The sequence below is a fragment of the Myiozetetes cayanensis genome, unplaced genomic scaffold (assembly GCF_022539395.1).
Source record: "Myiozetetes cayanensis isolate MyiCay16 unplaced genomic scaffold, myiCay2020 scf13, whole genome shotgun sequence".
Taxonomy (NCBI): domain Eukaryota; kingdom Metazoa; phylum Chordata; class Aves; order Passeriformes; family Tyrannidae; genus Myiozetetes; species Myiozetetes cayanensis.
Genome location: NW_026086937.1, coordinates 13,201,764 through 13,217,638, shown reverse-complemented (window position 1 = coordinate 13,217,638; position 15,875 = coordinate 13,201,764). Strand labels below are relative to the sequence as shown.

Below are 15,875 nucleotides of genomic sequence, written 5' to 3'. Positions count from 1 at the left end.
TCACACAGGAATGGAGGTGGTATCCATGCATGTGGTGGCCTAGACGTCTTTTCTTTCTGCAGAGAGTGGGGATAGTGCTTAAAACCTACTTGAAATTATTCCAATACAAGGTGTGGGGAGAGGACACCTCTTGGACTGTGGCCACCATGTTGTCCCCAGTGGTCTGTCCATGCAAGGTTCCTGCTGGCAGCTGTGACCAGAGGTCAGCTGCTAAGATCGAAATGTTCTTTCTATTTAGGCTATTCACGGATTGTGGGCAGGTTAAAACTGCCTCTGTCCAGTATCAGCTAGGACATTCTTGTAAGCCTTAGGCTGAGCTTTTGCTGTCCCTTCTAGCTGAGATCTACAGGGGCCTGGATCAGCAGAACATAGCTTTAGATCCCGCTGAAAGCCCAGAGCACATGAAAGTGCCCAGAGCAAGGTGAATCTGAGCACTGCTCTGGTTTATTTGGCCATCAAATAGCCAAGGCAGCAGTTGGTGTTGGACTGGCAGTCAGAAAGCCACTGCTGAGTCAAACTCCAGTCCTGTATTTTGCAGTAATTAGCAGGTTTGAGCACGTCCTTACTTCAGCCAAAAATCCTGGGAGATGACACAAGTCTGTATTTTATTGTATTCATTAATTTAGTGAGCCTGTGTATGTTGTATTTGAGGGAATGTTTTGTGTTCAGGTTCGTAGAGCTGAATCCGATTCTGTTTTACAGGAGACAGCCCAGTTGTCCGTAGCAACCTGAAATTGATTTTTTTCCCCCCTGCCTACTGAAAGCTGTTCCCTCTTGAATCATCCCTTTAATTTAATACAGTGAGCAGGATGTCCCTACATGTGGAAACGTTTTTTAACATTGAGTAACCTAGGCAAGAAAAAATCCTTATATGAACAACAACCCTGACTCTGTTGCCACTCGGCATTAGTCCTTTCTCTTCCATTTCCTTGTGCTTCATTTCAGGTGCTGGAGGCCGTTATCTCCATCAGTTAATCACCATTACTGCCTCAGGGGGATGTCCCCCTACATGCTTCTCTTGGCACCAGGCCCCTCTTTGTCATGAAACCCTCCAGTCTGCCTTGGCCCAGTGTATTCGTTATGCTGAAAAGTCTATTCTTTGTAGTGTGTGTAGAATCAGCCCTGTGCTTTCCCCTGACTTGCAGTGGTACCCACACATGGCACTGGTGATGCAGTGGCTCTGGCTCTGGTGTTCCTTGCAATGGGAATGCCCTGCCCAGCTTTTCATCCCGGCTAGAGGAGAAGGGCTGGGGCCTGTGCTGTTCAGGGCAATGACGTTGTTGTCAGGTGTCCCCTCCACCTGTTGCTAATGAGGATGCTCAGGGCCAGGAGCTGCCAGGGGCCTCTGCTGCAGAAACCCGGCATGGGTGAAGTGCTGCCTCCGTCTCAGCACTGTCGGTGTGGGTATCCTCGGGCATATACAGGCCTGGAGGTAAATACATGCTCTGTGTTGACCTTGCTGAATAATTTAAACTCAAAAAAGCACTATAATACCTGCTGCTTACAATCTTCTCTGACTTGTACCCCTTTGGTCTTATTTCCTATACTAGGTCTCTATTGTTGTCAAAACCTCTTTTTCTGGGTTTTTCCAGTGGGAGTGGCTTCAGTGGAAGCTGTTTGGAAGGTGTTTGGGAAGAATGGGAGGAATTGCCATGCTGGTTTGCTCCTATTTAGAAATCTGTGTGGTGCCTGGGGATTCCAAGGGAGTGATTGCCTTGTCATAGGATTGCCAGGGATGAGGAATTTAGGACAGTTGTGGTTTTGCTACCTGGAAGAACACTTAACTGTCTTTTGGAAGACCAACAGCTTGTGTGTGGTCAGCACAGATTGCAACATTTTTCCATATTTCCTCATTTTCACATTTTCCACATTTGCCCCTGGATTTTGCACAGAATGGCAAGACAGCAGAGATTTTCTCCTGTCCTCTTAGTTCTTGCCCTGCTTGTTGTGGAGCCATGGGAGGAGGAGGTGTTGCTGGGGCAAGGTGTGCCATAGTAGCAGTTGTACCACCAGAACTTGTCTCCGTTGGCTGTTCCACGCAGAGAGAAGCAAGCTGCTGCTTGCATCTACACTTGGGCCATTAGCACAAATTGCACCAGTCTGTGCTGTGAAATGTCTGCCTTTTCCTGGCTTGTTTTATGAAAAGTTAAAAAAAAAAGGGGGGGAGGGGGGGGAGACGGCACGAAATCAATATGGCAGAGGCGTCAGTTGCGTGTTCACCTGCTGTCACTGCAAGAGGAAGCCATGTCACTTGACATGCCTGGTGTATGGCACTTGTTGAGAAGATAGTTATTTAATCTCTCTCTATTTTTTTCGCATCAGTCAAAAAATGGTTTGTTTAATGTGCATCATCTGAACATTTCACTGAATAAACTACCCAAAAAGGTTAATCTCCAATTCTGTAATGCTTTTATTGTCGCATCCAGCTGCTTCAGAGACAGCAATGAGTGTATCTCTAATGATGACTTCCAGATGCAGAAGTAACAGAGGCATCTACTTCTTTCAGGTGCCAAAACTGAGACTTACAAGGCCTGTTTTTTCAGAACACTTCATGTTTTGTAGCACTGTACATGATTATAGTAGAAGTCTCAATTAAAGGTTGAACAGAGAATCTCAGTCTCTGACTGGTAGTTCTTGTCTCTTCTGGACATGATCTTTCTGTATCTTAGCCAGGAAAGGCAAAGCAATAAATATGTGGGAAAAAATTGATATATGTGACTTTGCTTGTATCGTTCCGAAGGTTTATGGCAGAGGCATAAACAGGATCTAATCTTTCCAAGTGATGCTTAGCTGCCAGACCACAAAGCATCCTTTCTGGTCTCCTTACCATGCCTGCCTTGCGTGCTCCCCATCTTCTGAAAACTGAATGAAGGCAAGGAGACCACTGTCCCACATGGCTGCAACCTTCTTATTGACGTGACTTGGCTTTCATACACCACTAGCAAGTAGAGCCTTCAGGTCTCAGTGAGTGTGTGCCTGTGTTGTCATTCCTCCTTTCAACAGGAGTACTGGCTGCCTGAGAGATGGGTATGATCTGGCTGGGCTGAGCACAAGTTCCTCGACTGTTGTCTGTAACTTCTGTCAGCAGGATATTTGTAAATTTAAATGCTTCCTCACAGAAGTATCAAAGGAACTAAGGCCACTTTTCAGCATGAACATGAAAGGCTTTCGCGCACTGGTGCAGCAAGGATTGCCATGGAGAACAAAGGCTTTTGCTAATCGCTTCTAATGCCTTTCAAGTTTATGCCTCATTTTTTCCCCTTTTTCAGACAGCCTCCCAGAGTAGAGACTTCAGTGACTGACTCACCAAATAATTAACAGGAGGAGGACTCCATCTCTGAAACTTTTGAACACCTCTTCTAATTTTCTTAAACCAGCCAGTACTCTGGCCAGGATCCAATTTGTGTAATTACATTTGACCTAACTTAATCCCTTGGCAGTTTCAATTGCATGTGGTAGTCGTCTTGGCTCCCTGTCCTGGGCTGCCATTCAATGCTACTCCATGGTTTTCAACAGCTGTTGTAATTCAGCTGTAGAAATGGGTGTATTTTCTTGGTGGAAGCATTCCTCATATCTCTATCCCTTGCTAAACATCCTTATCCCACTAGTATTTTGGGAGGTAATATGTCTGATGCTGCAGATGATCTTGCTGAAGTCCTTGGAGCTCTTTTCATTCTTAAAGATGAGCGTACATTTAAACTCTTATTAACTTGTCCATCATATATTTTGAGATGCTTTTGAGTTTTTCATCTTCATTAAGAGGCATTTATTTCTCTTTCTCCTCAGCTACTGTGTGCCACGTTAGGGACGTTATTGGTGCAGGTATTCCTCTTTAGCATTGGAAACAGTACTTCTGTTATCAAATCTGTGTTAAATAGGAGTTTGTCACCTTCCTGTGCTGACAGCAGTTGGGCTGGCTGGCTGTAAATGTTGGCATTGGTAAGAGTGTAAGTGATGAAGGAAAGCAAAAGCCCAGGGCAGCTGAGAAGGATTGCGGAGGAAAAGAAAACAAAACATCCCAAGTACAAACTTGGAGATGGACAAAGTGCAGCAGCCAGAGGGACAGTTGGATGGATGATGCATGCGAAAGAGAAGACCCCAAGTTGTTGCATTGGCACACTCTTAGATGTGCAACAGGTATCTTGTTTTCACAGCAGGTGGCAAATTGAGTGTTTCTTGGCTTCAGCCCTTGGAAAAGGCGTCTTTGTTACAAAGTCACTTGATCCTTTGGGACCAGGAGCAGCCCCTGCTGAGAGGAGGCAGGAATTTAGATGAGATAGGGTGCAAAAGGTGATCTACTGCTGAAAGATGCAGTTGTGGCAAATTATCTTCTACTATTTAGCTCTGCTTTTCTGAGGGTCTCCAGAAGTAGGATGGGAAATGTATTATTGCTGCTCTCCCTTTTTACTTGTTATCTCTCATAAAATTTGGGATGTTCTTGATATTTGGAACTCTCCCCTTTGTTTCCAAACACTACTTAATGTAAATCCTTTCTTTATTCTTTCTACATTGTCACCAAACCCTTGGGTTAATGAGAAAGATTTCATTTTTTTCTAGGTGGAATATCCTGAAGATGGAGGTAAGGACTATGTTGGGAACACAGAAGTTATTCAGCCATTCATAAGGCCTGACTTTTATCCTCTGGGTCTCTCCCATAATTACACACATTTAAATCTCAGAGTAGACTAGAAGTCTTGTCTCTGTTGGTTTCAGTGACAATGTAAATAAAGTCACCACTGGTAACATTAAGATTTGTCCTCTGTCACAGTACATAAATGTTTGGAGTTGGAGCCATTTTATTTTGATGTGTGCTGCCTATAACTTACAACCTGGCAGAACTTTCTGCAAAATCCATGAACACTTTGTTAGAACAGAGATTTATCAAACCCTTATGGTGGTTGTCAGAGAAAGCGTGGCCAAGTTTGAGTGGTGGCTCATGATGTATCTTCAGTCATTGATGTTGCTTTTGAAGATCTGTTTGCATGTTAAATAATGGGGTGGGAAAAATTCCACTTCAGAGTTGTTGGGTTTTCCTTTACTAGTGGACTGTACTGTCTAACATACTGAAGACAATTATTTTCTTTTCCATGTTTCAGAGTACTTTGTAACTGGGGTGTGCCTGAATGCATCAGCCTTTGGATGTGAGCGTCTCCTCTTGAAACAGTCTCGTGATACCCAGCTGTCTGCTCTCTTGGGGTAAGAAGAGAAATGCACATGCAGAGATTGAGAATGTGGTTTGGGCAGAAGCAGAACAGCAAGAGAAGTCAAGCAGTACTGGTGCCTCAGCTTGTAAATTTTGGAAATAAGGAACTTGTCATGGAGAAAGGGGGGAAAAAACTGTAAATCTGTCCACTGTAAATAAGACAAGTTCTAAACTTAAGTTTGGCTGAGGCACTAGTGATGATCTCCTGCTTTAAAGCTGATAGTTTGAAAGGCAAAGCTCAGTGCATCTGTGCAGAATGAGCTGCATGGTTTGATGATGAATTGATACAACAGCAATTAACTCTGGTGCTCAGTGTCTTTGTTACCTGAATGGTGATGTTATTTTGGAGGGAAGGATACGCTCAGTGAGAAGAGGTTTAATCCTCTGTTGCTGGCATGCAGCATAAACTTGTGGTAAAATAGGAGGTTTTATCAATTCTAGCTCCTTTGTAGAAAGTTTCTGTGAGTTTGGTTCTCTTCTGTGGTCCATGTAAGGGTTTTACTCTCAGGTGGGCAGTCTCACCTGTTTTATAGTGACATGAGAACACAATGCTACAAATAAAGATAAACTGAGCAAAATACAAATATCATGTGGAACACAGAGAGATTGGAGCCAGGGCTGATGAAATGGAGGAAAGTTTAATTTTTCTTCTCTTGTTCCTCTGTTCTTGTTCTCCATTGTGTTTCTTTGTTGTGTCTTGACAGCAAACACAGCAGGGTCTTCCTGACTTTAAAAATGCTGGCTCACCAGCTGGGTCTTGAAATAAATGATATTCTGAGGATGGCGGCTCCTTTAGTTCCCTTGCTTCTTCCTCCCTTCCATGGGAGCTGCTGATGATAAACTGAGCCTGGGCTCAGGCAGCTTCTGAGCCAGCAGACTGAGAAGAGTGGGGTTCAGGTGCTTTGTCTTCCTCAGGCTGGTTAAGAAGATCAGTGAGATACCTTTCTTATCTCACAGGGCATCTGAAATTCAGTGGGAATTTCTTCAACCTCTTGTTGGACTTTGGTTTCTCTAGTAGTTATATTTCATTCTTGGTGTCAGCAAATACTGGTGTCTCCCCTCGAGTAACACTAGTGTCTTATTGCTCGTTATCATCCTCTGCTTAGCAGAGATAAGCTGTTGTGTCCCAGGGGTATGGCAACATGGAAGAAACTTTCAAATAGTGCTAAGAAATGCAGATGGTGTCAAAAGAGAAATAAGGGATGCCTTTCTGAAGTCACCTTTGTACTTTTTTGTTCTCTTCTCCTCCCTGCCCCCCTTGAGCTTTTCAATTCCTGCAACTATCCGTTGAAATCTTGAAAGCAAAATGCGTTCATGGAAAGATACAATTTACTGTGTGCCCCCCTGATCTTTTGATCTCAATCAATCAAATAAATCCAAGACCTTGCAGTTCACCTTGTTTCAAGGACGGTTAATAAGTTGAACGGTTGTACCAATGGCAGTGATGCCTTTCCAGCCTTGTGCTTCTTTTATTGTTGTTATTATTTTTTATGATTCTGACCTTTCGGACTGGTCAGGGTAAGATTATTTGCAAAGAATGCTCCATAAATATGCCTGTCATGACCAGAGTTAACATTCAAGCATTGCTGCTTAGCAAAAGAAAACAGTATACCAAAGTTCAATTTAGATTTCCTTGCAGGGTTGAAAATAATGACAAGACTCACTTAACATGGCAGGGATGAGTCCTGCCACCTCTATGGGAGTGGCTGCCTTGCAGTCCTGCAGCACTGTGCGGCTCTGTGCCTGGGTAACTTGGTGGCTGCACCTGAAATTTGGCATCTGATGCTGGGGCTCACTTGGGGTGGAGGATCCCTGGGTGTATCTCCTGACTCTTCAAGGTGCCAGCTTAGTCAATTAGTAGTTTTCTTTGATTTTGCAACTGAATTTTTTTTCCTCTACTACTGTGCTCCTTGCTTTCACTTGCAAATGAGATTTTGTGGAGCTTCTCTAAGCTCTGTCCTGCAAAGCCATCCTGTTCCCATCCTTGCACTCGATCCTCGCCTTCAGTGCAAGCCAGCGTGTGTTCCAAGAGTCGCTTAGGAAAGCCCTAGTGCATCCTGGTATGTTGTGAGTTGTGTCCTGTGGGTTGCTTGCTGTGATCTCTGAGTGCTTTGAGAATCCCAGATTTCGGTGGGAAGCTGGTTCCTTTTTACCTTGTTGTGACTGTTCATGGAAACAGTTCCTAGATGTCTCCCACCTAATGTTTGCCACCAAGGAGGCTTGCAGCATCCAGTGGCAAGAATCTTGCTTAACTGTCAGGAAATATAATGGCGATTGTCAGTGTTTCTGCTGTCCTGTCAGCAGAATCGACTCCTCTGGGTGGGAGCAGCATGAGGAGTGACATTGGGAGCCAGCAGCTGCTATTAAGGCATTAACATGCAGTGTTTGAAAGCCACACAGTCTGTTGTATAGAAATAGTTTGTCAGAAGTATGTGGCTCTTCTGAGGTTATCTATTCTTCTTTCCATAGATGAGAAAGTGAAGGTAATGAAGATCGCTTGCTTTGACCACAGGAAGTTCATGTTAGTGGAGCTCTGAGGCTGGATCTGAAACTCAGATAGGTTTGGCCAAAAAAAAAAAAAAAAAAAAGCTCCATGTGGTGAAAGGCAGCAAGTTCCCTGAAAAAAGTTATGCCATCAGTTGAGAAATTAGACTGGGACTGGGTGGTGAAATAATGGTGCAAAAAGCAATGCAGCTTGTGGAAGGTCATGCAACAGCTCTGTACCAGATCCCTGCGACAGCTCAGCAGCTCTTGGTCCAAGTCAGCAGCGCCGTAACTTGCAGTGAAGCAGATGGGTCTGGTTCCCTGTCAGCACTGGCTGAGAAGTTTTAAAATAAAATAAATTTGTCTTTAGGCCCATCTTCAAATCCAGAAGTCATTTTTCCGACACCTGTAAATAACCCTTTTCTGGATTTACCTGCCTCGCTCATAAAAGGAGAAGATATGGGAGAAAAGGAGAACTGAGGATGGCAGAGCAGTGCCTTTGTTGTGTGGTGCCATACCCTCACAAGCCTGGTGGCCATGCCATGAGCTGGGGAGAGGTGTCCCCATCCCCATGGACAGCTGCCATCCTTCAGGTGCCAAGGGGAAAAGCCCTTCCACATGCAGGAGTTTTGCATGGCCCAGAAGGCGACGCTCTTTTTTTTCCTTATTCCAAAAGGGACTGGCAATTAGCAGCAGGGGTAATAGCCACCTGGAATTAAATTGTATGGAGGCATGAGAAATAGTAGGGTATATTTAGAAATATCTATTGCATATATATATACCTCTTAAGAAACATGTTGGAGATGCCATATCCATAAATACTAATAAGGCTGTTTGATTCCAATTTTCAGGTAAGATTAACATTTTATTGAGTATTATATCTGTCACATTCAATGCTTTAGTGTACCATCCTCTCAGGCTTATTAGCATAATTGCAGTGCTTAAGCAACAATAAAAAATTCAACAGTAAAATAGCGGTTAGCACAGGCAATTTGTTATCAAAAGCTTTTACTTAAGGACAGCTTTTGAGCATATTTATTATCCAGTTAGGGCTATACATTATTTTTATTTAGAAAAACAAGAGGGAAACATTGTAGGGTGTTTTTTTTCTTTTTTTTAATGTCTAAATCAGAAGGCCTGAAAATTGGTCACAGCCTTTTTCTGTTTCTTAAAATTGCTCGGCAAATTCATTTAGAGTGGGAAGGCAAGACAGCGAAACAAACTCAGGTCTGGAGCAGGACTGATGTTAATAACTTGGCAGAACAATTCTGTTAAATTCTGATGCTGACCTGGATTCCCTCGTTGCATCCCAGACCCTGAAGACACTGTCCTCCCCCTCTGTGGCTGATGGCACTGTCACCAGAGCAGCACGAAGGCAGGAGTGGCCCAGCCTTTTGTCCCACCACTGGCTGCAGCCTGGGAGTCAATATAGCCGTGTGCTGCAGGGGTGATGCACTTGCAGACAAGGGGAGGGACTGGATGGGACCTGCAGGAAAATGGACTTTGATGTCAGTGCTGGTTGTCTCGGAGGCTGGAGCAGTGGAGCATGGCCTGGCTGTGTGACAGTGCTGCACACTCCCTCTGTTCCTTTTCTGACTTTGAGGACATTTATGGGAACAGTCCTTTTCCAGAAGATATATAGCACGGATGTGAATGCACGTCTGTTTTTGTGCATGCACCTGCTTGTGCACATACACACAGAAAGTAAAGTCCCTGATACCAGCATGGCAAAATTTCATGTGAGTATTTTAAGTTTCAACAAATTTTCTATGTGCATTTAAAATAAAAAGTTGTACCTCATAAATGAAGAAGTAAATGAGTTTTAAACAACACAAGAAATCCTTAGACTAAGAAGTCCATTGAGAAAAGCACATTTATGTGGTGAGAGGAAGACTTGCTGTGATTGCTTGGGATTCCTTTGCTGGTGGAGCCTTTTTACAGACCCTCTCTCTGCTTGCTTTTGCTCCTCAAGCACCCTTCAGACTTGTAAATGTGTCTGTTTTTTTTGCTCCCATTTTGACTGTTGTCTAAGTTTACCATGAGGAGAAGTGAAGGCAGTGCTGCTGCCACAGGGAAGAAGCTTGTGTTCATAGTGAAACAGGATCTGCAAGCAGGTTGTAGGAATTGGGAAGGGAGCACATGGAAGCAGGTGAAACTAAGCTGGGCACATATTAGAGAAGTGATGTGCTTGTGGGGTCCTCTTCACAAACAGCTTCTTCTGTGAATATGTAGAATGGTTGTTTCAGATCTCTTTTTTTGAGGGTGGGATAAAAACGCAATGTTATTATTCAGAGATGAATTGTATGTTTCAGATTCGAGGGTAGTTGAGTATTGCGTTGGTGCACAGCTCACTCTCATGAAACTGCCTAGCACTGTATGGTGTTTAGACTTTCTGTCAACAGAGAGCTTGGTGATGCTCCTGGGAATATGAGTACACAGAAACTGACTAAAGCTAAACTTCCTGGGAACTTTGCTCTTGGTGGAAATTTAACTGATTTGAATTGCCGCTGAAGTATGTGCTCTCTGCCTCCATGATCACCTATAGGAATAGGGACTTGCTGCTCTCTCAGGAACAAACAGATTCCTGCACAGACCTGCAGCTCCCCATTGTTACTCCCTCTGGCTTTGCTTGTCTGGGTTTGGTAGTGCCCAAGGCATCAGCTACCTGAACATCTCCTGCTTGCATCTGGCCTTGTAGCTAGGAGAGAGTTTTCTGCTAGGGCCAGGGAAGCACCCTTATAGGTCCTGTGCACAGGTACAGGGTTCCACATTCATAGCAGGAGCTGGGGGACCACGGAAAGTGTTTTCTTGGGGTGTTGACGTGGTCGAGGACATTTCCGTGTGGCTCGCACCTGGAATCTGTAGGCCTCCAGCAGTTTTGGGGAGAAAGGACCTTGCAGGTCTATTGTGCTGCTCCTGGCTCAAAACAGAGTTAACTTCAAGGTTGGATGAGGCTGCTCAGAGCTTGTCAAGACAGTGGTGGCCTGGTGTGATCTGGAGGGGTGATGATAGTATGTGCCTTGTCAACAAAAACAGACCTTATGGAGGGCTTTATAGGCTGTAGTCTGGTGTAAGGGTAGTGGAGTGATGACATTTCTGGGAGAGAGTCTGTGTAAAAGCTTGAGAGACATGGTTTAGGTAATACAGTGACACAGTGATTCCTACATCAAATTCCCCTTGTGAGGTGGGAAACACCATGCCCAGCTCTGCAGAACTGGTGCTGCTGGAGTCTGGCTGCTACCATAGCCACTGGGTACACCTCATGCTCTGCTTCACGGTGGATGGGGAGGGATGCTGGGACAAGAGAGTCTCTCTGGAGATGAGTCCACATGTGAACACATCTTCCTTGAGGAGGAAAGTGCCTGCATGCTTCTTGCAGGGAAAAAAAAATGGATGAAAGAATTTAGCAGTGATAAATGTCATAAAAAATACTTATGCTGGAGTTTGTAAAGCCTGGAACATCTGTTCTCAACAGTGCTTTGATCATGTTGTGAGGCTTTTAAAATGATACTTCCATGAATTAAGTGAGATCCTTATGGCTGCAGGATTCCTTTCAGTGCCCTTTTTTTCATGGAGCAAAAAGGCAAATTTCACAGGGAACATTACATGACTTGAAACACATATTTTAATGGTTAGTATCAACCAAACAATGTTTTATTAGGTGCTAGAAAAATGTTCCAGTTCCATACCCCAGGAAGCAAAGCACTCCCATTTACTTTTAAGCTTATGGGAGCTGTACTTTGAAAAAAACAAATTCAAGAATTCAATGCTTGTATGTTACTGTATTCAAAACCAAAACAAGCATGGTGAAGTGAGCTTAAACCTTTTTAAGTTGCTGTCAGAAAAGGGCCTGTTGGGGTTTTGTTTCCAGGCAGAGGTACAGATGAACCAGGATCCATGTGTTTTCTGAGGGACCCACAGCAAAGGATGGTGAGACACTGATGATTTATTTCTCTCAGTGCACCGCCTTGGATTGAGTAGCTTTCATCCACTTGTCTCCAAGGACTCGTGCTTTCCCCTTTCCTTGTTGTTTTAGCAGACTTCTGCCTCTTGCCCTTCCAGCAGCTGAGTGTTTGTGGCTGAAATGTTTTGATGCTGAATGTCTTTGGTGTTTTGGGTTCTTTGCAGTGTCACTCCTGGCAGGAGGATTTCTGCTTCTCTGCCTTCCTGCTGTAAGTAGTGAAAAGAGTATCTCTTGGGCTATTTGTGGAAACACCCTGTAGGACGTGGGGCAGCAGGAAGGAGGGGAAAACTGAAGAGGAGATGTGGAACAAGGGGGTCTCCTCCTGTGCTGTGTTTGTGTGTTCAGACTTAAGAGATCCTTTTCTGCTGCTGCAGCCAGCCAGCAAGTCTGGTAGCTCCAAACAGCATGGTGGTGCAAGCCTCCTTGCTCCAATCTCTTCCTCGCTCCCTGGGATGGATGAATGGACCTGTTTGTGACCCTCAGGCTCTACCTAGTAAGTAGGAGCCTGGGGCAATCCATAGATTCTTCATTTAAAGACTCTCTAAGCTGTGAAAGGAGGAAAAGTTATGATCATAAATAACAGAGGAGGAATATAGATAGGCTTCCTAGTAAGGTTCTGGATGTCAGGGGTTAATTCATGAAAACAGAATTGTTTAATTCCTGCACCCAACAGGTGAACAGGCAGCTTATTGCTGTGACATATCCATTTATAGCAGTTTTCCGTCGCTAACACCTGCGACTCAGTTCTGTTACATGCTTATGCTGTCTGTTAATTATTTACCAATGATTTACAAGTACAGAGTGCAAATAAAATGCTTCTATGCAGAAGACTGCATTGCACACGCAAGATTCCTGGGAATTAGGGCACTCTACTACCGTGTACAATCCCATAAACATCCCTGGACTTCTGATGGAGGACTCCTTGTATGTGCCTGAGCAGGAGACAGCCCTTTGCCCACCAGGGCTGGCACACAGAGGGGATGTGGTGAGGGCTTACTACACATGGGGCTCTGGTGTGTGAGTGGATCTGTGTCCTTTGCTTCCCAGCAGATTGATTTTTGCTATTTTAAATTACTTTCTTCCTCCTCTACAAAAGCTCATTCTTCTTCATAAGTGATGGCAACAGCAAACTGTTTAAAAAAAACCCACAGCATGATGTGCTTTTTAAAAAAGAATAAAATAGTGTAAAAGTCAAGTAGCAGATCAAGTTCTGACTCAGCTCGTAACTTATGATCCTATGCTATTTCTGTAACATTTTTAGCTTATGACCAAATTTTTCTAATATTAGGACATTGCCATAGAAAGTGTGTCAGTCCCAGGCTGCCAGAACCTGTCACTGTACAGAATATATACACTTTTGAGCAAGTGTGCAGGATCAGGCCAGTAAGTTCTTTGTTGTGGTTTTAAACTGCTGAAGTTCCTTTTTTTTTTTTTTTTTTTTAAATTTTATTTTTTATTTTGTCTGTTTGGTTTTGGTTGTTTTTGTTGATTCACTTAGCAAACAGTGCTGTGCAGAACAACAGAGCTGCTTTTTGTTTCTCACGCATTCGGGCACTGGGCTCCCATCACCAACTGTGCCTCTTGCAACTGGAGTAGCTTTAGTGGTAGATTTTCAGCCGGTGTAAAGTGTTTTAAGTCAGTTCAAGCTGTACCAACTGAATGGATTTTATGGAAGTTGAGAATCTGCTCATACAGCTCATGGTTTTAGTAAGGAAAGAGTTCTGGAGGTCGTTCTCCTTTTCTAGGCAGACAAGAAAGTACATGCAAAGTTTATCAAAGCTCAGGGAAAGCGTGTTTTAACAAATAAGCGTCTGTGTTGCAGAGAATGCGATTACTGAGGAAATCCCAAAGTTTACGAGTAGGATTTTTTTATGGGTTCAAATCTGCTGTGGTTTCAGACTACCTAAGGATGCTTAAAATAGTGAAACTTCAGGCAGTCCAGGCAGCTCATGACACACAGCAGCAAAACCATCCTTGTGTTTAGCACTACTGATCAGCTCACTAATACAACATCTGCTCTGGGATTTTGCATTTAATTTTTGTCTGGATACTAGAGAGGAATGCAGGGTTAATGATCTGTGTCCTGTTTCTCTTCACAGTGCTTTATTTGCACTTTGTGGCTGCTTTTCATGGTTCTTTGCAGCAGCCCTAAAATGTTAACTGACCTGAAGAAATCGACAGCGGATGCCTAAAAAATCCAAAAGAAAAGCTAGAAAGGATGTTGCTTTCTAGCTTTTCATGTGAACACCTTGTACTCAGACCTGTTTTGATTAAGTAACCAGCAAAGCCTATTCATATGTACTCCAATTAAAATTTAATGAAGTAAAGAGGATGTATTCGTATATGCTGACTAATGCAGGAGGAATAGATTCCTGTAACTCTGCTCTGCAAGCCCTTTCCTTTGCCATCAGGGCTCAATTTACTAGAAAGCTCCTCAGCAGCTGTGGACCTCCTCTGGCATGAACAACCCTCACAAGTCTGGGCTCTTGTGCTTACAGCAAGAGGTGATGATGGCCCGAATGTGGAATAATGTGGCTCTTCTGTAAATCAGAGCCTTATCAATGAAGCCTAGTTTGGCTGATTGCAAGAGGTGAGGCAGGGCTTCTACCCTAATGTGCTCGACTGGATGTGTGTGCTTTATCTGCCCTGATGCCAAAACTATCACTGAGCAGCGGTTGGATGAGTGGAGCAATATGTAGCAAGAAGGGAAGCCCCATGGGCCCTGATTTGTAAGTAGGAAATGGGTGCTTAAGTGGGGCCTGTATGACAGCTAAGCTGGTGCCAGAAAACAGAGAGGCTTTTAGTGCCTCAGTCTTTGCTGTGGATTTGTTGGGTAGTTGCTTTGGTACCAGAGGGATCTGGCCCTGCTTTGCAGGGCATTTTGCTTCTAAAATGTTACAGGGAGTGCACAGACATCTGTGTGGACAATGAAACAACCTGATAGGAGTGGTGCTGAGACTTGCTTACTTTCACTCTGTCTCCATCTCTTCCTGGGTGTTTCCACCTCTGCGGCAGCTGCAGAGCTCCTGCATCATCTTGCACCCTGGATGTGGACTGTAGAAATGATATTAAAGGAGCTCATCTCCTCATTGCACAGTGCCACTTGACTTCAGCTTTGTGCAAGGACTGATAGCCCACCTCTAGAGTGGAATGTGGCAGTGGGGTGATGCTGCACAGCTATGTTAAATACCATTTTTGGATAAGCAATGAAAGATCCTGCTGTATCTGCTCATACTAATGGGTTGGGCAATGAAACGGAAATGCCATGGTGGAATTTGCCTTGTTGCTGACCCTTGCATGACATGTGAAAGCTCCTCATCACCAGAGCTTTGTTTTGCCTTATCCAGAATACAAAGCAGTGCTTCATCGGCATGGCTGACTGTTCCTTTCTGTCTTGACTCAGTGGCAGAATTGCAGCAAGCTTTCCCAATATACACTGAGTTTTCCAGTTATCATCCGCTTCAGTCCCGGTTCTGTCCTGCCAAGGCTTTCACTTGTACTGTTGCAGTGAAGTGCTGAAGAAGCCTTCAAAGGGAGATGCAACTCTGGAGCTGAGATCTTGGCCTTCATTTTTGGCCTGGAAAGCTACTCTTGGAACAGTAAGCATGAGATTTCTCTTGAAACCTTCTTTGTGTGCCTTTCTGAGGAAATAGCTGGAAGGAGAAGACCTGTCAGTTGAGCTCTAAAAGAGAAACCTATTGGCTCTGAATACACTGGGGACATTATTTAAGGTCAGTTGATCTGTGAGAAGGCACAACTTATCTAATGCAACCTAAGGTTAGTTATGCAACAGACAGGCTGTTCTTTGTTGTGAAGAACAACTTCAGTGTGTGCCTGTGAAAATCAAAGGTCTTGCTGAAGGCGTGTTGTGTTGTGGCTGGAAGCTATTGGGTGTCCTCCTCTAGTGATTTTTCTTCTGTAGTAGATTAGCATCGTGGAAAGGTTTCCACAGGAAAAGGCATTCAGCCCTTGCAGGCTGCAAGGGTGGAGCTGCCTGTAAATGTGTGCTTTGGTGGGTGGTGGTGCGGGACCATGTGCATGTGGTGCTTCAGACCAGCTTTTACCTCTGTCTGTTCTCCACTGGGCATCTCTCTGTGTCAGAGATCAGGTCACTGAATTGTCTAGATGCTGACATAGGGCAGTATTTTTGAGGTAAACACTGAAGGGAGTGTTTTCTGACTTCTAAAGAGAGAGATGTAACAATATGCTATTTATATTGGTTTG

The 15,875-nt window shown here is 44.1% G+C and overlaps 1 protein-coding gene across 11 annotated transcripts in view; it reads left to right on the top strand.

Moving 5' to 3' along the window:
* The window catches only part of LPP (LIM domain containing preferred translocation partner in lipoma), a 333,675-nt gene that overhangs the window by 58,496 nt on the left and 259,304 nt on the right, over nt 1-15,875 (top strand). For all 11 annotated transcript variants that reach the window (XM_050308804.1, XM_050308807.1, XM_050308803.1 and 8 more), the window contains one exon: nt 5,097-5,196. The gene's annotated coding sequence lies outside the window, so the exon portion shown is untranslated. The remainder of the gene's footprint in view (nt 1-5,096; nt 5,197-15,875) is intronic.